The 23962-nt window shown below is 46.1% G+C and overlaps 1 protein-coding gene across 1 annotated transcript in view; it reads right to left on the bottom strand.

Moving 5' to 3' along the window:
- TRIM65 (tripartite motif containing 65) overlaps positions 1-23962 on the bottom strand; it is a 204878-nt gene that overhangs the window by 138700 nt on the left and 42216 nt on the right. The gene's annotated exons all lie outside the window — the stretch shown is intronic.

Below are 23962 nucleotides of genomic sequence, written 5' to 3'. Positions count from 1 at the left end.
TTTCTGCATGTCCTCTGGTCCTGCATTTTGCTGCAGCCTTATTGGACTGCAGTGTCGACTGCCTTGGCGAAAGCGACAGGGGGCACTTTACCGAATACTTGGGAAGCTTGTCTGTTGGGGTTATTTAAAAGGACGAAACAGACGAAGGTCCAAGCGAGATTCTGGGATCTAGGGCTGATTACGGCGAAACGTCTCATCACTAGGCGTTGGAAACATAGTGTGCCCCCCCAAACGGCACAGTGTCGTCGCTCGCTGGATAATTGGGCGAGAGCTGAGAGTGTAGCATTGCACCGGGAGGAGACGGCAGGGCTCCGGATGTATCCTATTGCGCTGGAGTGGGATGGTATACTGACGGACTACCACCAGGTGTGTTTACAGAATGGTATTACGTGAGCGTTTACCCCAAACTCTCCAGTGACACTCCTAGCGTTATTCTCGTACCCAACACCCCCCCCTCCCTTTCTCCCTCCCTCCCTGCCCCCCCCCCCCCTCCGCGGGGTTTCCCTTACGCCCTACTGCACACGAGAAGACCCCTACGATCACCATGTTGCCGGCGACACGTCACATTCGGATTGCACTCCTCTCCGCACCACAAGCTCCACGCATACACACATGACCACTGTTAGACACCACCTGGTTTATGGTTTCCTATATATCTGGGATTGTTCTTTATAGTTGATAGTTTTCAAATGCAATTTTGAATGTGCAATATCTTGCCAATGTGAACAACTAATCTGTTTCTCCGGTCATGATATCCCTTGAGCGCTGTATGGTATAAGACTGGGATATGCTGTCGCAATACAGACGTTCTTTGCACCAACGTTGGGCACTGCCACTACTGAACATCAATGTATCACACATAAGCTGGTGCTATACAAAATTGTTATGCTGTTTACCTGTGCACCTGTTTAGTTTGCTCTTTACTACCATACCTCCACGAGGGTGAGATGGTCTACGAAGCCTGGGGCACAATACCTTATGTAACAGCGCCATTTATTCGTTATGACTGCATATGTGTAATGTTGTACAATGACAAAATGCAATAAACATATTCAAACAAAAAAATAAATTGCCTGCTGGGACATGTAGTCCCTGGAGATAACGCATATCTTCCCTAAGGAAAATAGTATTGTCTTATATACATTGGCGCATGGAATCCACTTAGGGAAGATATGTATGCAAAGTTTGGCTCCATTCCCTGAACATTTTAGGGCCTATACTTCAGAGTAAATTTACACTTTTAAAAGAGAGGTACATTTACTACAAAGTTTAAGGGTAAATGTACACATTTCTGACCAAGTCAGTAGGCCTGCCATCAGTTTTGTGTCTTAGCTTCCACCCTGTGAGAACCAACTAGCTATAAACTAACTATAAACTAAATGTGTACCACTACATAGTAGCTTTCAAGATCTGGAATTAATTTGTTGACCTTTTTTTAAGTGTCCGTGTTTATTTGTTTTAAAAAAACACAAATTAGCAAAGCCATCAGCTCTCACCTTTAAAAGCCATTCGTAAAGCCAATAAGTCACTGTACTTAACAGCATCTGGATGCTGTGCGACATGGCTAAAAAACAAAGTAAAAAAAAATACAAGCTAAGCTTCGTCGCTTCTCCTAAGCATACGTTAGCTTATTTCCGCAATTGCTGCCCCTCTTGAGACCACTAATACGAGGAGAGGCCATGCGGCCAGGACATTCTTACAATTACATTTTTTTTTTTAAATTATTTTGCTTTCCTGGCAATCTAACCTGGAAGCAGACCTGGAAGTAAAAACTAAATCTCAAGACCCATACATGACTTTCTAACTCTGGTGGATAAATCATCTAAATACACTTCCCAACTGTGAAGGTAAAAGTAAATAACACACTTAAACTGCATTTTAACCTATTTTAATCCAGCCACTTATTCTTATCCTTCCCAAAAGCAATTACCGTGCGTTTGCCAATATTCACAACAGGTTTCTTGAAAGAGTACAAAACTGATGGCTTCTGGTTAAAAAAAAAAACAAATCATCAGCATGGACTAGCAGAGGTACTGGCACCCCACCTTCTTAATATGAAAACATGAATAGATGTTTGGGTGGAGATTTCTGGGTTTAGGTGCTGCAATTGTCATGGCCCAAGTTTGTTGTGGCACATTCCTCACAAAAGGCTTCACCCAAGAGCCATTATGGGGGTAAGTACAAAAAAAGGTAGAGGATTGTGCCCTCACAATTGTCAACAGAAATTCATACGAAAAATCAGGCGTTCTTTGAAAGTTTAACGTGCTAAAGTTTTATTTAATGTTTCCTCTGTATGGAAGGACAGCTGTCCTTCCATACAGAGGAAACATTAAATAAAACTTTGGCACGTTAAACTTTCAAAGAACGCCTGATTTTTCGTGTGAATTTCTGTTGACAATTGTGAGGGCAGAATCTTCTACCTTTTTTTTTTTTTTTTAATATGAAAACATCAAGCTTTTACTAAATACACTTTTATATCCAACACAAAAAAAGATTAAAGAAAGTGGGTGCCAATGTGCAGCTGTGGTTTAATCCAAAAAAGGGTGGGTATTTTTGGACCTAATGCATCATTAGTATTTATCTCAACCTGAGCCTAGGTGTTCTCATACAGCTCTTTTACCAGGTTTAGCAGTTTTGGTCATACGCCATGTTATTTAAGCTTCTGCCAAACTGTTAGCCTACGCTCTTGGTTGAAGGCTGCACTGAAGTACCACCCTCGATCTTGGTTGAGTAGTATAGAAGTCACAAGGTACAAAGCCACCATGTTGTCCAATGTGGTAGACCCTTGACTGAATCCAGTTTGAGCTCCCGGTAACAAACCTTTAGCATCCATTTATTCTGTCATGTAAAATAAAAGCACAAGAGCAGACAGTTTACTCTCAACAGCAAGGAGGGCTATAAGCCAACAACTGTTTAATAATAACCGCTGTGGTCTCCGTTTGTATGTCTGGGCACCAAAACACTTCCCTTCCACATCAGAGAAATGGTGCCACTTTGTAAAGCAGGCTGAGAAATTCCAAGTAATTGAGTTGCCCAAAATGCAGGGTTTCATTTTAATAAAGCGCTCAGGATCTTCTGTCCAGGTGCCCTGGAGACTTTTGTCTCGATCAGTTTCACAATTATATCTACTGACCACGTAAACTCCAATGCACCTGTGTCTCCACACACAATTACTTGAGATGATTCTGCCATCCCGAAACACTAATAAGAGAATATAAATATTTTCAGGACCAAGACAGACAAGAGTTTGCTAATCTCCATAATAGCAAGTTATCTTTTATCTAGACTGTTTCCCACGTTCCTCTGACACCCCTGTATGTATGTACATATGTATATGGTATTTCTACAGTACACATCTCAGTGCTGTACAGGGTCAAAGATAAGTATAAAGTCAACAAGTAATAAGATAGGTAGCTGGGTTGTGGAAGGATGATGCATTGGGATGTAGTGTACCATAAAGAGGAGAGTCTTCAACTCTTTCCTAAACAGGAGCAGCTTTGGAGCAGTGCTGATGGATAAAAAGAGGTTTCAGATCCTGGGTACGTAGGAAGTTTTTTCTTTTTTTACACTTTTTAGCCTGCTCTGATGGTGTCCTAGCTGCTGGTGTGCCAGAACCACCAGAGATGGTGATCTTGTCTGCAAGATAAGCAGGGGTGCTGGTCGTATTTGCTTTGTAATAATGCGGCTGGTTCTGAAGATGATGCTCTCTTCGAAATACCCTTGTCTGGATCTACGAACCAGCTTTCTGTAAATGTTCTTTCTAAGTTTTACTTTGTCTCTCTTTTGGATGTTTATTGGATTTTTGGTTCATGCCTGAATGCTTTTTGTTAGTGTAAATGTTGATTCTGTAAACCTCTTTACCATACCACAGTTGAACATTCGAATTTCTTATTGGTATGATGGTGTCTGGACTGGACCATTTACTTCGAACCACTGACACATCAAGGGTAGATACACACAGTCCAGTCCACCATCCATGAAGTGCTTCATCATCACTTGCAGCTTGTGCTACAAAGTTATCCCGTAGATCTACCAGTACAAAACCATGCTCTGCCCGACTGGCTCAGATAATCGGATCCATTTCCATTCTATGCGTATTTGTCCATCTATGAGATCAACGCTCCGGATAGCTTTCCTGGTATGCATGATACACACATTCCCAAGTATCTTACAGATAAAGCAGCAAGCCGCCGTTTTCATAACTATAGAAAGTTTTACATGTCAATTGACTGTGTTAATTCTGTCATGGCAACGTGAGAGTTGAACCAGTAGAGGAACAAGTTGCAGAACAGCCATAAATCTGGCAAAAGTGCACAGAAAAAAAGTTATCTACTTAAATAATGTGTTTCCCCAACCGCTCCTCCCATCCCCCCTAGCCCCCCACCTGTTTGAGCACTGGGCGCAAATCTATCACCTGGACTATTCCAAACATCGTTACTTACGTAAAAGCACAAATCAGCACATTCACGTTCACAAAAGCTACAATTAAGATCTTGAGCTATAATTATTAGATGTTTTGAAAAGCTTTCATCAGAGTCCGAGTGCCTCTATTAAGTCCCTACAAGCAAACCTTTATTTTTTCATATGGGAAAGTCTCAATTTTCAAATGCCATCACAAAACACCCTTGAGTGGAATTTCAAACCTTTGCATGTTGAAGATATTTTCATTGCAAGGCCACCGCTTGCCCCACTGTTCAGAATCAGAACATGCATGATCAGAAGGCAGCATTTTTTCCCAGTAGCCTGAATCTTAGTGAGTCCCCATTCTTCCATAAAACAGTCCCCGTAAAACACATCTGCAGCATTATTGAAAAGGATTAGTTACTGACGATTTTGTGACCAGAGACCCATATTTGGCGTGTTGTCAGAGGCGCTCCTTCAATACATTGTTGAAGGAGGAGACCTCTATTGAGGAAACTAGCTTTTGAATGGTATTCCCTTGATCCAAGTGCAATCCTCTTCCATTTGATTATAAGAATTTTATTGCACAATGGGCTCTGATGCAACAGTCATTCAACAATGGTTCTCCTTGGTTGTTACACAGATTTTCAATTGAGGTTTGTAATGCAGATATAAATTAAAACTGCTTATCCTTATTCACGTTTCCAAATTTTGCACTTACAAGTACCCGCAAAATTCCTGGCATTTTTGTTAACTCCAACATTTGACCTGAAGCTGGCATACTGTTGAAGTACCTCTAGCTAACCAGGATACTGCTAGAGTCCAGCCCTAATGCCAGGATTTTGAAGTGGGTCTTTTGCTCCACATATTGCCTACTACAGTACAGTATTATTTAGTTTAACCTTTGTGGACTCTGGTAGGGGTCAAAGTCAATATCCTTTGATATACAAAAGGATGTTGTACATAGTACGTCTTATCTGCCCTCTAATTTGAACAAATGAATCAGTAAGATTGAATCAGTTTGTGTTCTCTTGCTCGACTTTTGAATTCTTAAAACTGGCTGTGTCCCATTAACTGGCTTGAACATTGGGCCACAGACATTTAAGGAATACTCATAAGCTCTCTTATCATTGCTAGCAGTGCAGGTAGGTAAGCTTTTGAATATGTTAGGTGTCGAGTGTGTGTGATTAGTTTTGGAACACTAAGTAACATGTTGGGGTACCACTGTTCTGTTGCTCAATATTTGTCACCCCCATCTACACTACTGAATATTGACAGGTTGTCTGTATTCGCTGACAGAGTATATTCATTATCCACAGTGACTAATATTACCTGCTTTCCCCTCATGGAACCTTGTTTGGTTTCCTATATGGGCCAAAACTGGTTATGCTGGGGTATCTGTATTTGTGGCTATATTAAAGCATTCTTTGAGAGAATACGGTGAGCATTGAAAACTTCTACACAGTAGCTTTTCTTGCTCATCTTCCTTGGTTTGTGGTGTAATAATATTTATAGTATTTGTAAAGCGCACCATCATCCCCCGAGGGATTATCCCGGCGCTAGACCTCAAGTAAACAAACTCCATACACTACAAGGCCATTAAAGTGGAAACAGACAGGTCTTCAACATCTTCCAAAAGGTTAGCAGACCAGAAGTTAGGCGAAGATAACCAGGCAAGTTATTCCAGCAAGAGGCCGCTAAGGACTTAATAGAGCAGCCACCCATTTTGGATTTCTTAATTCTCCTGCTATATAACAGAGCCTGATTAGAAGAGCGTGGAGGATGCGCTGGTTTGCAAAAAGCAACTCGAGGGTGATAGAGGGCTTTATGTTTGTAGCAGAGTAGCTTGAAAATGGCTCACTTGCGCACGAGAATCCAGTGGAGAGAATGCAGACAATCCACTTGGTTCTATTACAAATCATTCTCTCTGTCAAATTTTGAACAGATAGGAGGCGATTGAACAAGTAGTCACCCATTCCTAGATAGCGCATTGCCATAATCTAGCCTACTCATAATCAATGCTTGTACAACATTTTTCAGCCATGCTACAGGGATCTGCTTAAAGAGCCAGCGCAGCAAGTGTACGAGTCCAAAACAACTCCTGCACACAGCATTTCACAGATCCTACAAAGAGAGAGTCATCGATGAGAAATCCCAAATTCCTGTCTATCCTCTTAGGCCTTGGAGCAGGGCCTGAGAGAGAAGGCCACCAAGAGTCGTTCCAAATTCTGCAAGCTTCACCAAAGAGCATGGTTTTTGTTTAGTCAACTTTCAGTTTCAGACAATATCCCTGCGTCCACTTTGCTACTTCAGAGAGGCAGCCTATTAGGTTCCCTCGTGTGTCTGTATGTCTCTCGTTGATGGAAATAATACGTTGAGAATCATCTATGAACGTAAGGATCTCAACCGCCCCTGGCCTTGAACATGCCCCCTAGAGATGAAACATATATGTTAAACAATGTGGGGCTCAGTGAAGATCCTTACGGAACACCACAATGTAGTTAGTGAGATTTAGATTTAAAAGGGGTCAGCTGTACCGAGTGAGAATCGCTGCTCAGAAATAAGCCAAACCACAGCACAGTAGAAGAGTGCAGGGCAATTTCATGCACCCTCTGCAGCAACAGCTGATGAGAGACCATGTCGAAAGCAGAGGATGGTCTAATACGATAAGGGCCACAGCTTTACCCAGATCGACCCCAGACCTGATACTCTCCAATGCCGACAGCTGGATAGATTCAGTGCAGTTTTTGGATCTGAACCCGGTTAAAGAGGGGCCCAGCAGCTTGTTGCTCTCTAAAAAATTAGATGATTGGATGTTACTAAAGGGTATGGGTCTATTGTGTTTGACAGGTCTCGTCCTAACACCTTATGTTGTTATGATCAGCTGGCTGCTGAGGTAGTATATGTGATGAATCAATCTAGATTTATGTATTAATATTAAAGTGAAAAGGTAGTTCTGTTGGATTTACCAGGGACTCCGATGTGGTAAAAGGAACAGCCATTTACAAAGGAGGATGAGGTTGACACAAATGAAGAGGGCGGACGATTCATAGCAGGGCTATGGGCAGGCACACCCAAGATCCAATCACACCTCAACATCTATAACCATCTGCACTCCAAGGACAGTACAATATGGAAGAGGACCTAGGCCTGCAACGAAGGGCCCTCGTGTGAGCTCAAGCAATACTGGTGAAGAGCAGAGGTCGAGGAAGCACCAGGGCCAAGCAAACCTAGCTTCATGGGCTTTGTCTGTTTGCCCATCCCTCAGTTTTGACGAGAGGTGAGCGAGGAATGGGGACACCCTGCTGACCTGCTCTGTGCCCACAACTGAACTGATTCACCCATAGCCAACCCAGACAGAGGGGGACCACCTAGGTTGGGTGCGCCTCACGCTTAGGCCTGCGCAATCACTTATATCTCAACTTCATCAGGATACAGTGAAACACTCCCTGGCGACGCTGGACGACCTCAGCTCCAAATAGAAGGAGATATCACAGGCCCATGAGGTCAGTGAGCACACAATGCCCACCCCACCGCCCCTGCTACTAGCATTCTTCCTACCCTAAAACAAACTGGCACCAGTGAGAGGTAAGCAAGGCCGATTCATCAATATGCTTTGCAGTGAGGGCTAATGGTAGGAGAGAACAGCCAAACTGACTTTCCAGGGCAAATGAAACTCTGTCTGGCCTCCTTCAAGCCAGATTCTGACCTTCTAAAGGATTACCTCATCCCTGGCAGGCCTGACAGGGGGGAGGTGCCTAAACCAAACAGGTCTTGTGCTTAGGACCTGCCCAATTGCTTGCAATCTGACTTTGCTGAAAGAGAGAACACCTTATGGTCATCCTTAATGATCAAGACCAGTGTGGGAAGCGAGCGCCCTGGCTGTGATCCGCTGGAATCGGTGAGTATCTGTAGGAAATTCCTCCCCTCTCTGCTTTGCTTGACTGCTCCCCACTCACAAATGCTTTGGCCTTAGATGACACAGGGAGACTGCCTGGGGCGGGGGCAGGGGGCTTGAATTCCCTGCACATTTTGAAGCGTATGGGGTATGCAACCTGAAGCCTGCTCCATTCGGCAGGGACACTGTCCTCTCATGGCAGCCTACTTTCTCAAGAGACTCATGACACTATCACTCTATGGTGGTACCCCAAAATCTCTGTACCACAAAAAGAGAGCAAGAGGAATTATACTACCATATGTCCTCCAGAGCTAAATACGTGTACACCAAAAATATAGTAGTAGAGTTCACCCTATCTTACCTAGAGGAGTGCCATTATCCTGACAAGACCATTTGAGATAAATGGATAGAAATGCCTCACCCACTTAATAATGTCATGCTTTATCAAAGGCGATTCTGTTCCACCTTGGTTGGATGTTATCACGAAGGCGGTCTCAACCTTAAGATAAGGGAGATCAAAGCAGTCTGTACTGGATAGAAACGCCATCCAAATCAAATATTAAAGATACCTCGGCAGCAATCCTAAAAATGTATTTTTATGAAGTCTGTACATCGGGCAGGATTGAAACCAACTATTGGATGGAAAAGAGATATCACGCCTCAGTCATTCTTCCTACCAACATGTGTCGGCCCCTGTCTATAGCCGAGCAGGTTCATGAACTATCTCACTGGTCAATTATCTTGCAAACTGACTCCTGAACTTCCAACCTGGACCAGCCTGTGACTATCTTCAACAGGGACATTGAAAGCTATGGGAAGAACTAAATTGATCAAACCTGGTACTCACGCAATATAAGACCACCACAGATCTTCTACAACCAAAGTTTTAACAACTAGCCCAGACAAATTAGATGCAATCCTGGCTGCCATTAACAGAAAATGAGTCTCCTTGGAAACAGTGATCAACACATTTGTAACTGATGTCGGCCTGCCAAGGGACAACCACAAATGACTGAGATTGAGCAGAGGATGCAGAGGGGTGGTTCAAGTGTAGCAACATTCCATGGTATGCCTGAAGGATCCGACAGTCACAACGCAACAGAATTTCTGAAAACTTGGATAAAAAGCTTAGTTAACACATAAAAGCTTTCCTCATTGTTCTCTATTGAAAGTGCCCACCGAATATCAGCCCAACAACCGGCTCCTGGTGCCCAGCCAGGGCTTTTAGTTACTAAGCTCCTATGGTCAGTGAGGGCACCTTGAAATTAACAACATCAGATCTTTATCTTCCCAAACTATATGCTGGCCGAGCAACATCAACATGCCTCATTCAGAGGAGTTAAAAGAAAGATCAGAGAACTGGATATAAAATACTCCTGAGAGAGCTCAAGATGTGGACAGTCAGCATTTTTCTTTACTGAACCTGAAATGGCCTGAGTTGGGTGGAAAGTCAAGGAACCTCGTGACAAAGCCAATGTTCCTCCGAAAACAGGAGTTTTCAAAAACCAAATTAAATACAAATGCAGACTCAGAGGACCTAGACAGAAACCAAGCGCTTCACCCTCTACTATAGCAACACCCTCCAGTGAATAAGCCAGAGTCGTCACTAAACTTTTTGCACTAGTGACTGTAGTCTCCTTCCAAGGGTCATCACAGGAGCCAGTCTCCACCCCTTCCTCCTCATCTGAGGATACCCCACCCTCCTTGACCTCTCTCTGAGACTTGGACCCTGTTCGACAATGACCCTACAAATTGCAGATGACCTCATCTAATGAGATTATCCTTTTCTTTAACATTAATTAATGGTTATGATGTTTTGTGTTGATGCATATCCTGAGAGCCTCCCTAGAGTGTTTAAGTGGCCACCCCTGATGTATTACAGGGCCCCCTACCAGTGTTAACAATACAAACCCTCAGGTTGGGCAGATATTCGCTTATACTACTAGGCTTCGCAGCTTGTTACCATAGACGACAGGGGTGATCCAGGCCACAGGCTGGTGCTCACACTCCTTTGGCCTCATGGTCTACTCTCATGCTGTACAGTTGGAGACCCTCGTGACCCTGGGTGCCTGCGCTGTGGGTCCAACTCAGGTACCCTTTATCACACTATGTGGATATGCCAAGGGGCGCAGGCATATTGGGCATTGATCGTCAGACACATGAGTTGGGTAATAGGTATCCACTTGGACCTCAAACCTAAAATAGTGTTACTGGGGATAATCAATTCTAGGGGGACTCCAGGGCAATCCGCTCACTCCTTAATATACTTAGGTTAAATATGGTAGCCAAAAGACACCTGACCAGACACCGGAGGGATGAGCAGGCCCCATCCATACAAGAGAGGATTTGTGGCACGAATTCCTATGCCGTTCTCGAAAAATTGGTGTATAAGGAGAGGGGTGTTCCACAGAAATTCAACCACATCTAGGGGGTTGGATTGAGAAGTCCAACTGTTGATGTTATGGTCAAATATTACGGTAAAGTGTGCTTCCACCTCAGCGGCTGTGATCCCAGCCATTTCTGACTGTATGTGTAACATTCAGTAAGGTATTTGCATTGCTCGATGTTTATATTATGGTCCCTGAGGCTCAAGCTCAAGGTTTGTATTGTTTATGTTGCTTAACCATAAAAGCAATAAAATGTGTCATTAAAAACAAGCATTTGCAATGCAATAGGTCTCGCATTTACGCGAGTTTAAGCTATTGGCATTGTAAATGACAATGCCTTTTATTTGGGTTTTAAAAAGCAAAACAAAAATAAAAGGCATTGTTATTTACAATGCCAATAGCTCAAAATCGTGTAAATGCGAGATCTATTGCATTGCAAATGCTTGTTCTTTGTTTCAAACGGGCGGAGCTGCACCACTCCTACTGTCGGGGTGCCGCAGGTCACACAGCAGGACGCCACTCACCAAGCCATTAAGTCTCTCTCTCTGGCACTGCGTAGCTCACCACTTCACAGCAGAGAGGTGAGGCGCCTCACTTACTCAGCAGCGGTCAGAGGCTGGGTTGTGGGACATCACAAGCTTTATTCTTCCAGGCAGTGGGGCTGGTTTACACTATGCCATGGTGGTCAGCTTTGTTGAGGTTGCCTTACTTTGAGTGCAGTGTCTTCACCCTGTGCTCCGCCGCACTCCTCTCCTCTGCGGCAGGCAAGTGTTGCACTTTCCGGTAGTGTTGTCTTTGTTCACAGGTTTTTGTAGGGCCGTTACCCACTTCACTGTCAGCAAAGTCCTTCTTTCTGCCCACATGGTAACTGCCGGAACAGGGGAGACTTCTCAACTCTTGCAGAAGGTTTGGCAGCACAGATGCGAATTGAGAAAGGTGCCAGATGCACCGCTTCCTTCCGTTTCTACTGACCTCACACAGCAGGGGTGGTTAGTTTGAAGGTGCATGGGCATCAACATGCGGGCGGTTGGAGGGTCCTCACCGGAGGACGTTGGGGTATGCAATGGATGGCCCCTTCTCACCCTGCATCATTCAGTATCATGCTGGCAGTTGGTGTGGGGTGAGCCTTAAACACTGGTTACTCTGCCCCCCCCGACATACTAAAAAACTGCTGCCAACTCGCACGTCGGGTAAGACCCACTTATAGCCATTGTAGGATCATGAGCTCTAGACCCTCGTGTAAGTAGAAGGACGCCACAGAGACATATAGTTTGTATAATTGACACAGGGCACGTGTGCCCGTCCCCTTTTCTAGGCACGGTCACCTGACTGGTGAGACCTGTGATGGGTGGGTGTGGGGTGAGTGTAGAGGCCAAACCACGGGGAGTGGCTGGTGAAATAGTGCATGTATTGGGACACTAGAACGTATCCAGCAGGACACTACAACAAGGAAACACATACACACATCACACTCAGATATGGGTACATTTCCAGGAATAATAAAATAAATGATATCCATAGACCTCAGTGATTTTCATACTGTGGCGATAGAGGGCCATACAGAAAGTAAGATAGAAATGCACTAAGTGCAGAGCAGTGCTGTGCCTCTGACTCTGACCCTCGTGACCACCTCAGTGTTTTCAGTTATCAGTGAAACTGGATAACGTGACATCTCTTTATAGTTTGGGATGCAAGAGCGGCACAGTCTGAAAAGCCTTCTTCTTCAGAAAAACTAAACAAAACTCTTGGTTTACCGAAATAGGATGGAGAATAGGGTTACCGGAGGCGTGACAGCCGCGTCAAGCACAGATGCCCCATAAACATGGCACTTTGAAGAGGAGGAACGTGCCCTGTATGAAGTATTGTGTTAGGAACGTAACCTTTTACCTTGAACGGCTATATTGTCCTTGTCAGTGTGTTATTTTTGGTAGATCACGCACGTAAATCTACGCCAGATCCTCAGGAAATGTAAAACGCTTTGTTGAAACAAATTCACCTCGCTACATTCAAGACTGTTTGTTTAGTTTGTGTGACAAAGTGCATGTCGTTTCCTGTGGTATTTACTTGTAAAGAGATTTCAAGATATTCAAAACCTAAATTTTTTCGTTTCACAAGTTAATTTGTTTTTGTTTTATTTTATAGCAATTTGCTCTCTTTCAGATTGCCAAATTTAGGCAATGCCTGCCCAAAGCTGAAGCAGAACCGTCAATGGGCAGCAGACACGATTCAATTAACGGCGAGCTGGAGGCCACGGTCAGGAGAGGGGGGAGGCGGCCGGGGAGACGGGGGCACTCGAGGGACTGGGCCTGTGAAGGGGTAAAGTACACAGTGCAACACCAGGGGGCGCAGAATACAAAGCGACAAAGGGACGAGGACATAAAACGGCCTGAGCCCCCACACTCTGGGCAAAAGAGGGCTGTGTCCTACTGGGAGGTACGGCTGAGAGGAGCAGCAAAAAATCACCGTTGCGGCCCGGGTGCGAAACCAGGAAGCCAGGCATCATTGCCTGTGACATGGGCGGGGCCAGTGATGCGGCCGGAAGAGGCTGGTGTCGCTCGTTCAAACGGGGCTTCCAAGAGGAAGGGTGTGCCCTGCGGTAACGATTAAAGTTCTCAGAAGTCCCGGGTCCCAGGAGGGGGCCCGGGTGAAGTGGAGAGGCGGGGTCTGTTTCTGCAGGGGCTCCAGTATGCGGAGGGAGCCCCTGCAGGGGGTCGCCTGGGAACCCCGCGCAGGCCGCCGAGAAGTCAGGAAACGGACTCTGCACAGCAGCCCGGAGAGTGGGGCTGCATGCTGGCACTAGCGAGTGCCTGTCCTGAGCGGTCCCGCCGTTGTGGGCCACTCCATCGGTGCATATTTTATTGTAAGCGCCAGTGTGCTGCCACGTCTTGGGCATTTGGTGTATTTGACGCCGTGAGGAAGGGGGACAGGAGATGTGCACAGCGCGTGACTGTACGTAGTGAACACGCGCATTCACAGTTTCAGTACGGCCTGCGCGTGCCCATCTCCTGTCTCCCTTGAGAGCAAGTCAGCGACAATAGGTCTCGGTGGCGACAGCGCTTTGCGCTGCGCCGCCAGGTGCGAGACCTAAAAATCAATACAAACCTTCCTTTATTCAAGTCTGGACTTACCCCTCCACTGGGCCTCACCTAGCAGGTCCTTATACTGTTGACCCAGTTCCTGAGGCGGAAAGCCGGGAGCTGGAGGTACGAGTGTTGGGAAATACTTGTTTTAAATACAAAAGCTTACCTTTTATAATTGTGTGGTGTCACTTAACGTGCTGTTTTTAAACTGCACCAACGCCAGGACTTGATGGAAATTAGCGCACAGCTGCCCTCATCAGCCCCAGCGGCCGCCATCAGACGAGGCGTGCACGCTGACCACGCCCACTTAGGCCACACACCCCCCCGCTGGTCAAATATGTGCATCTACAGGAAGCGCAGCGGACGAGCGCAGCGGGAGCGCCGTTTGCGCGCCGAAGGCGCGCCTAAGGCAAGCCCGTCTGCGCCCGTCCGCGACCAGCCGGGACCCGGGGCCACGACCCCTGGCTCCTGCCCTATCCAGTGCAGAACCTACAGCTCGACGACCCTACACAGCATAGGCAGGACTATCACTCCCCAGTGCCCTCATATCTTTAAGCCTACAGAGCTACCTGCCCGATGTTCAGGGTGCAAACACTCTTTTTACGAAACCCCCTCGACCACGGCTCAAACGTACAGTTTGTACGCGCTCAACTGCCGCTCCCTGCCTAAACACAGCACACAGATCTCCATGCTGTTGGAGGAGGAAAGAGCAGACGCGGTATTTCTAACAGAAACGTGGCTTACTGCCCACTCCGAGCCAGACGTGGTAAAAGCCTTACCCGTAGGATACTACATCCTCAGAGCTGATAGACCGCTAGGGAGAGGCGGAGGTCTGGCGATCATCTTGAAAGACCAGTACCGATGCCGTTTTACAGCAGGAACCATCCCTGAGTGCGAGAGTGCAGAATTCTGCATAGAGTTCCATGCTAACAGCACTTTTTCTGGCACCCTAATCTACCGCCCCCCCCGAGCCTGCAAAAGAATTTCACAGGTCTCTGCCAGAAATCACAGCGCAAAGAATCCTTTCCTCTGCCAACCATACAATTTTGGGTGATTTCAACCTTCATTTTAACTCCCCCTCTGACCACATTGCCCAAGAACTACAAGAGGACCTGGAAGCCCTTCAACTGCTCCAACTGGTCGCTGCCCCGACCCATGATAAAGGGAATTTACTTGACCCTATATTCAGCAATTGTCTGAATCTAACTGTAGATCCACCCATTCCCCTCCCATGGACAGACCATTTCTTAATTCCTTTTTCCTGGGAAAAACACAAGACCTCCCAGCCACCTCCCCAAACCACCACTAGGAGGAACTGGTCAAAACTCCCACTAGAGATCTGGATGAACAACCTAGACTCCACTCGCCCACTACCCTGTCCAGACCCTAACGTGGCAAACACCCACTATGAGAGCTGGCTCACTCATTCGCTAGACGCGATCCTTCCGTACCGTAGATCTTCCGCGAAGAGAGTACAGAGATCCGCCCCCTGGTTCTCTGACTCTCTAAAACAATTAAAACGCATTTGCAGACAACGAGAGAGAGCATGGCGCTTAGACTTCCTCCCAGACAAGAAGGCTGCCTATAAAGAGGCGATCAGAACCTACAAAGAAGCAATCAGGTCAGCCCAGGCAACCCACTACTCCGAGAAAATATTAGAAGCAAAATCCAAGCCAAAAGAAATCTTTCATATTATAAAACAGTGCTCTCATGTCAATACGGCCCCTACACCTACTAAAACCCAGGCTCAATGCAACGAGCTCGCGGAATTCTTCTACGAAAAGGTTCAAAAAATTTACTCTACCTTCCCTATTGCAGCCACATCCCCGGACTCGAGCAACTCACATCCCCCTAGACCACTCTTTCGTCCAGACCAGCCCTCCCTTGAGCACTTCCATCCTCTGGACCTGGACACTTTAAGCAAGGTGGCTCAACAAGTCAAGTCAGGCTCCCCCTGTGATCCTGCCCCCCCAGAGATCCTTATGCGAGCCAGCAAAACCACCCTGCCCGCAATTCTAGACCTCCTTAATACCTCCATATCTGCTTGTTCAGTCCCCATGGCTTGGAAACAGGCCATGGTGCGGGCACTGTTAAAAAAACCCAGCCTAGACCCAGACGACCACTCCAGTTACCGCCCCATTTCACTTCTCCCATGGGTGAGCAAGGTACTGGAGAAACACATAAACGCGCAGCTGGTCCAGTTCCTGGAGGACCACTCTCTACTACATACTTCCCAGACAGGCTTTAGACCAAAACATGGTACTGAAACCGCCTTGTTAGCAGTCACCGAAGAAACTAGAAGGATACTAGACCAGGGAGGATCGGTGGCAGTGATCCTCCTTGATCTAAGTGCCGCCTTCGATACGGTCAGCTATACCACCTTGCTAGACCGTCTCCATAACATCGGAGTTTCAGGTGACGCTTTAAGGTGGTTCGAGTCCTTTCTGTCTGGGAGGTCGTTTCAGATCTTTGATGGAAAGACGGTGTCCTCCAGGAAACTCTTGAGCTGCGGAGTGCCACAGGGCTCTTCCCTGAGCCCTGTATTGTTCAACGTCTACATGAGGCCGCTGGCGGGTGTTGTCGAACCATACGGCATTAAAATCGTGTCATATGCCGACGACACCCAGCTTGTGGTCTCGCTGGCAACGGAGAACAATACTCACTCCCCAGCAGAACTGTTAAACTGCCTAGTGGACGTGAAGGGCTGGATGACCAACTCCTCCCTTAAGCTGAATGGAGATAAGACGGAGCTCATGCTCCTGGGCCCAACCTCTCCTATGTCTTTCACGTCCCTATGGCCCAGTGCTCTGGGTCCCCCGCCCACTCACAAAGAAAGTGTCAAAAGCCTGGGAGTATGGCTAGATGATAAACTTTCCTTTTCCACCCAGGCCAAAAAACTGTCTGCCACCTGCTTTGGCCTACTCAGAACTCTGAGGAAGGTGCTCCCGTTACTTCCCCTAGAGGCAAAAAAGGTGGCAGTCCAAGGTCTGATTCAATCTCGCCTGGACTCAAATAATGCTTTATACCTAGGGGCCCCGGAGATGACCCTCAGGAAACTGCAAATTGTTCAGAATTGTGCAGCACGCACTTTACTGAAAATTCCACGGACCCAGTCGGCCAGACCTGCTCTGAAGAGTCTCCACTGGCTGCCAGTGAAGCAGAGAGTGTCCTTCAAAGCGCTATGCCTGGCACATCGCACCTTTTGGAAGACGGGACCTGCCATAAACACTGGCCTGGTCACCCCCTACCACCCTAAAAGGAACCTTCGGTCTTCAGAGGCTTTCCTGGCCGTTGTGCCTAGGGTGAAGCGAGCTAGATCTGGAGGCAGGATGTTTTCCTTGAACACCGCTAGGCTATGGAATGCTCTTCCCATCAAACTCCGCTCCAACCCTGACCTACTTGCATTCCGGAAAAACTTAAAAACACTGTTGTTTGCTCAATCCTATATACCTTAAGCTCCCTCAGTCACTTTCCCTCTACCCAGCGCTTGGACGCCTGCGGGCAGCAATCGCGCTCAATAAAAACTGCTACAATACAATACAATTATACAAACAAGCAGCAATACACAAATCCGTGGGAGCCTAATTAATAATCTTACCATTCACGCCTTTTCCTCTTCTCTCTATCGCAAGGACTGCTGAACTATTTGATACCACCTGGGTACGCTCCCAGCAAGCTCTGTGACCACAATACACAGAACAAACCACACACACAACTCCATGAAACTGACTTGTGTTTTTTTCGGAGCTGTCTGCTGTTTGCCACCTGCTCTTTGTATTACTGTATCAGATACCTTGCTTTATGAAATTTGGATCAGAGCAAGTAGGCCTGACACACCTTTAATTTTGAATCTCATAGAGAATACTGTCACTCTTTAAATACAGATGGGGTAGGAAACTGTCAGAGGGGACACAGAGGGGACTTTGTAAGTGCAGAGCCCTTACCTACACATGCGGAGGCAATCACATGTGCCAGGGACCCGCCAGACAACAACCCGGGTAAATCTTGGTCCGGGACCTCTCTGTTTCAGGAAATAGGAGGCGGAGTCTACAGAGTGGACCATTCGCGACTTGCGGGACAAAGTGAAAAGGAGGATCCAGCCGTAGAACGTGGTGTCGTCACCAAGGCCGGAAGAGGACGCCGAGAAGAGTCGCAAGGAGCCGAAAAGTTCGAGCAGTAGGAGAGACGAGACGCAGCAACGGAGGAACCCACTGAAGACGTCGGAGTGGTCCGAAGACTGGTGGATTCCATTTTCCCCCCAGGAGGGCACAACCGCCGCCGTAACTCAGGAGAGTTACAACTTGGACGGTGAGTGACTCCGCACACGGGGCACAGCTGAGCAATATTGGGAAGCGGGAGGGACGTTGTGAGAGGAGGGAGGACGGGTAAAACAGTGCACTGTAAATAGTGCTCCTAGCACCATCACTTTTTTCCCTCTTGCCTGAATAGCTCCCTGAGCACTACCTCCCAACACTCTTCACTTGACCTCTCTCAAATTAGGTAAACCAGGGTCACAGGACCATTAAAGTGATACTGAGTTCAGACATTAAGCGAACCTTCCTTACCTTTCAGACCTTGGATACGGCACCGGGTGTGGTGAAGGGTTCCCTTCCCCCCCCTTTAATTTAATGAGTCCTTAAGCAGAGTACTTACCGTCCTCTTTGTCTCTTTCTTTGAGCGTCCTGGGGGTCGGCAGACACCGGATAAACCAACATACCAACAGGAAGAAGAAGACTCTGTGTACATCACCCCAAGAACTCTAAACCCTTAAGAATAATACATCACATCCATCCTGATTTTTCTTCAATAAACCTCACAATTGACAGACTATTAAAGCCTCCTAGCTTCTATTTCCGCCCATCCCGCACACATGTGGTGTCAGAAGTAGGATTGGGGGGAATGGAGGCTGTTATGAAGAAAATGGCGGATAACCAGGAACAGTTAGGAAAAATCATGGAAAAGTTCCTAGCTGTAGCAGAGGAGGACCGCGAAAAATTACACCGAACCCTCATGGAACAAAGCACAGCCCAGGAAACAGTAATAGGCAAACTAGCAGAGACGCTAGGCCAATCAATGCCCCATACTAGTAATGCAAAAGTATGTTGCCGGGGAGGACCCAGACTTCTACTTCGCAAACTTTGAGCGAATGGCCAGGGAGGCAGCGTGGCCCCCGGATAAGTGGGGACAGTACTTCGGTCCATTACTTTCAGGATACTTACAGCCTATCAAGCAGCCAATCCCCAAGGTCTCACCCCTTATGAAGATGTCAAGCAGAGCACTTTGGAACATATGGGAATCGACACAGAAACATACAGGATCAGGATCCGCCAAATCAGCGAGGGTCCCCAAGAAACTCCAAGGGCACTATACTATAGGGTAAGAGATTTGGCAGACCGGTGGCTATAGCCAGTAACTGCTACCAAGGAGGAAATAATGGGGAAGGTCTAATTAGAACAATACCTAACTTCCCTATACCCTCCCATCCAGAAATGGGTCAAACAACACACCCACCTCACATTCGAAAATGCTGTAGAGATAGCCAGTGCTTTTAGCCGTGCTCAAGAGATTCAGACACCCTGATAGGGGCAATGCCACTCGGACCGCTAGACCCCCACCCACCAAGAACCAAGAACCTGTAACTCTCTTGCCAGGTTCCTTACCCGTTATACACAGATCACCGATCCCACAAGGACCCCAGGGTTTCCACTGCGGAGGATATGGGCATATAGCTCGACAATTCCCCCAGAAGGAAGAGCCAATGGAAATTGGCTTAAACCGCTCCTATCTCTGCACAACAGACGGAAGAGCTCTTCCCTACCATAGACAGGTATCTGTTAACGAAGAAACCAGAGAAGCCCTAATAGATACTGGTTGTCTACAGACTGTTATGCAGCTCCAGAATCTTCCTGGAGGTGTACCTGATCCCCAAGGGACTGTAAACATTATATGTGTACATGGAGACCAAAAACAGTACCATACAACAAAAATTGCAGTACAGCATGACCCAGAGATAGAACCCGTGAAACTGGATGTGGGACTTATCCCTAAATTACCCGAATCCTTTATCCTTGGGAGAGATTATCCTTATCTGGAGGACATCTTGAAAGAATCCCAGACTAATCAAGATGAGTGGAGAGAAACCGCTCCATTTGCATTTCTCACGGATCAAAAGTGGCCACCTTCCAAACAAAAGAAAAGGAAAAACCAGTAGAAGGAAAAACAAGACTGGACTCATGTAGATTTACCCCAAATTACTGACAGCTGTCTCTGGGAACACGATCAACAATTCCATACGGCTCAAAGAGAAGATCCCAGGCTAAGAGAAGCCTGAAACAAGGCCGTGGAGAACATAGATCCCCAAAATGTAGGTCCCCAGTTTTTAAGATAAAAGGGCTGTTGTACCGGAAAGGGGGGAGAGACCAGAAACCAAAATTGTTAGTTCCACAAGCATTCAGGGAAAAGGTTTTGTTTTTGGCACATAGTCACCTTTTAGGGGGCCACTTTGGAGGGGAGAAAACAGAGATTATACTGGCCCAATTTTATTTGCCAGGGATATACCATCAAGTTAGAAAATACTGTCAGGAGTGTCCCATATGCCAGAAAAACAGCAGGTATAAACCACCCCGAGCTCCCTTACGGCTTCTTTCCGTTATTGAAGAACCTTTCTCCCGGGTTGGGATGGACTTGATAGGCCCCTTGTTGCCATCTCGCAGCGGGTGTCGCTATGTATTGATCATCGTTGACTATGCCACACGATTCCCAGAAGCCATCGCTTTGCGCCAACCCAATGCGACCCAAATAGCCAAATAGCCAAGGCCATGATCTCTTTTTTTTCGAGGGTGGGATTTCTAAAGGAAATAATTACGCATCAGGGAACATCTTTCGTCTCTAGGGTAATGAGACAGGTATTCCAACAGCTCAAAACAAAACAAATTCGTACAGCAGTCTACCATCCGCAAACTGATGTCCTTGTTGAGAGGTATAATGCCACCCTTAAAACCACCCTGAAAAAACTCGTAGAGTTAGAATCACGTAAATGGGAGGACATGTTGCCTATGGCACTTTTTGCCATAAGGTGTCAACAGCAGAAGAGTACGGGGTATTCTCCTTTAGAACTACTCTATGGAAGGCAACCCCGTACTCTACTAGATATGGCCAGAGAGGAGTGGGAAGAAGAGCGCGACAGAGCCAAACCTCTCCCAGAATACGTATGGAGCCTAAAAACGCATTTAGCTCAGATCAGAAGCATAGTGAAAACCCATTTGGAAAAAGCCCAAGAAAATCAGAAAAAGCAGTACGACAAAAAGGCTGCTGAAAGGGTCTTCAAAGTAGATAACATGGTCTTGCTAATGAGTCCGAGTTCAGACCACAAACTGATAGGTCAGTGGTAGGGTCCCTTCCGAGTAGCGGAGAAGATAACACCTGTGACATACCGCTTAGTGCTTGATCCCCAGAATAAGAATAACACCCAGATTTATCATGTGAATCTATTAAAGAAGTGGCTGGGTCCTAAACCCATCCTTATAACTTTAACAGAGAAAGCTACTCCCCTGTTCCCCCAGAGCATAGACATTGACCTACCCAGGGATCTCCGACAGGACTTCTGTACTAGTTTATCTCCCCTGCAAGATATAGGGCCAGATGTATCAAGATTCCGTTTTGCGAATCCTAAATAGCGATTTTTTGCGAATCGCTATTTAGAATTCGCAAAATGGAATGTATGTACAAAATCGCTATTTTTTAGCGATTCCTTATAATTCTTTATTTGCGAATTCGCATTTTGCGAATTCGCAAATAAAGAATGATTTCCAATGCATTCCTATGGGCCAGGAGGCCCATAGGAATGATAGTGCAATAATTCTCAAATTGCGAATTCGCAATTTGCTAATCGCAATTTGAGAATTATTTCAAGGGCGCAGGGGTGTCTCAAATACACCCTGCTGCACCCCTGAAATGTACATGTGTGTGCAAGTGGCACACATACATGCCCTATGGGCATGTCTGTGTGTCACATGCCACCCTCACAAATGCCAAATAGGGCATTTTTAAAAGAAATCGCAATTTACCACCAACTACAAGTTGGTGGTAATTTGCGATTTCTTAAGACAAAATCGCAATTTCAAAATGTTTCATACATATCATTTAAGGAATCGCAAAATTTGTGATTCCTTAAATGCTATGGCAAAATAAGGAATCGCAAATATTGCGATTCCTTAAATTGCGATCTTTTTCATACATATGAAAAAATGCAAAAAGGCAGTTTGCGAGTCGGAAAGGCCGAAATTCTGCAAATTTCGGCCTTTGCGAGTCGCAAAAGCCTTGATACAACTACCCTGGTACAACATGAGATACATACCATTCCAGGGAAAAAGGTACGATTACGCCCATACCGTCTACCTGAATCCCGAAGGGAGGCCATGAAGAAGGAAGTACAACAGTTGCTCCACATGGGAATCATAGAGCCCTCGCACAGTGAATGGAACTCCCCAATAGTTATCGTGCCTAAGCCTGACGGATCGATACGCTTTTGTATCGATTTCCGCAAGCTCAATAAAATATCACGGTTTGATACATACCCAATACCTCAGGTTGATGAGATGGTGGAAAAACTGGGCAGAGCACAATACATCAGTACCTTAGATTTATGCAAAGGGTATTGGCAGGTTCGCCTCCGGGAACAAGATAGAGAGAAGATGGCTTTTTCTACTTCTGGGGGCTTGTACCATTTTTTGGTGTTGCTGTTTTGTTTACATGGGGCACCGGCCACTTTTCAACGGTTAATGAATCAGGTACTTAGACCTTATAGTGAGTTTGCAGCCGCATACCTTAGGAAGGTCTTCAGTACTCTAGAATGGAATACCGCTTTAAGGTCCTCTCGAAAGTTGGCTTCAGGGAACACAGTATTCCCCTGATCAAACTCCTTCTCTATACAGCCCCTACAGTGTGATTTAGACTGGGTATATTAATCCCACCCCCTTTACAGTTAACAGAGGGACAGGTCAGAGCTGCCCCCTTTCCCATTTACATTTTGCTCTTGCCATTAAGCCACTCACTATCAAGTTAAGAGGAGAGGGAAGAACGTAGGCTATCGCTCTCACAGACAGCATACATGTGATATCCATGTACACCAATGACACAAATAAGAGATCAAAGCAAGGATCATTCAAGATTAGGTCAAATCCTTAAAGACTTTGGCACAACCTCCGGCCTTTGTTAACTGCTCAAAATTGTGCTAATTTTCAATCTACCCTAGTGCAATAGCAATTGATGTGAACCTAGCAAGCAATGCCATTAGGTGGGAAGAGACCACCGTCTGCTTCCTAGGCATCACAATCTATCACTCTGAGCAAGACCTTCTTGATGGTAACCTCATTTAGGCTATGACTGCTCTCATAACACGAGTAGCTTTTTGGAGAATGCACCCTCCTCACCCATAAAGCGAAGTACGTTATCCAAAATGGTTATCCTGCCTCTTTTATTATATTACTTACCAATCTTTCGATTGTTTTCTCAAAGAAAAGAAGTGGATTCATTACGGAGGGAACTAGTTTAACACACATGGCCAACAAAGAGTTGCCCTAGCTAAATTATGCTTACAGGTGGAACTAGGGGGCCTGAGAGACCCAAACATTAAATACTATTATTGAGTGCCCCAGTTACAGTAGCTGTGCCGCTGGCTCTTGGGCTCTCGTTAGAGGAAACCTGTGCAAGAGGTAAGACCCTTGCATTTTGAGGACAACATAGACTGCAGCTACCAGACCAACAATCAAGTCCCCGCCTCGCTTATTATTGATGACTTTGAGCTGAAACATGAATAGCTTTTCAGTTACAAAGTCCTTTATCCACATCGCCCTGGCCATCCCACTACTCAGCCTCCCAAAACACTGACTGCATAGCAACACTGGTGACTTAAAGCATTGGACTTAAGCCAGAAAAACTAGAATAGGCAATTTTTTCCAAGATGGACATCCCTCAAACTTTAATTTTTATGTGAACAGTTCTCTGGCCATATAATGCCCTCCAACACCACACACATACATCACTACAACCCCTGTAAGATAAATGGGAACTCAAAATAGCGAGCGATCTACATAGCATAGTCAGCCAGAGCAATAGCATGCAGTATCGTGCAATGTTATTTTCAAATTCATACAATTTAACATCTTACATAGAACTTACCTATCCCCAGACGCAAT

Source organism: Lissotriton vulgaris, chromosome 7 (genome assembly GCF_964263255.1).
Source record: "Lissotriton vulgaris chromosome 7, aLisVul1.2, whole genome shotgun sequence".
NCBI lineage: Eukaryota > Metazoa > Chordata > Amphibia > Caudata > Salamandridae > Lissotriton > Lissotriton vulgaris.
This window is presented reverse-complemented; position numbering and strand designations above follow the sequence as displayed.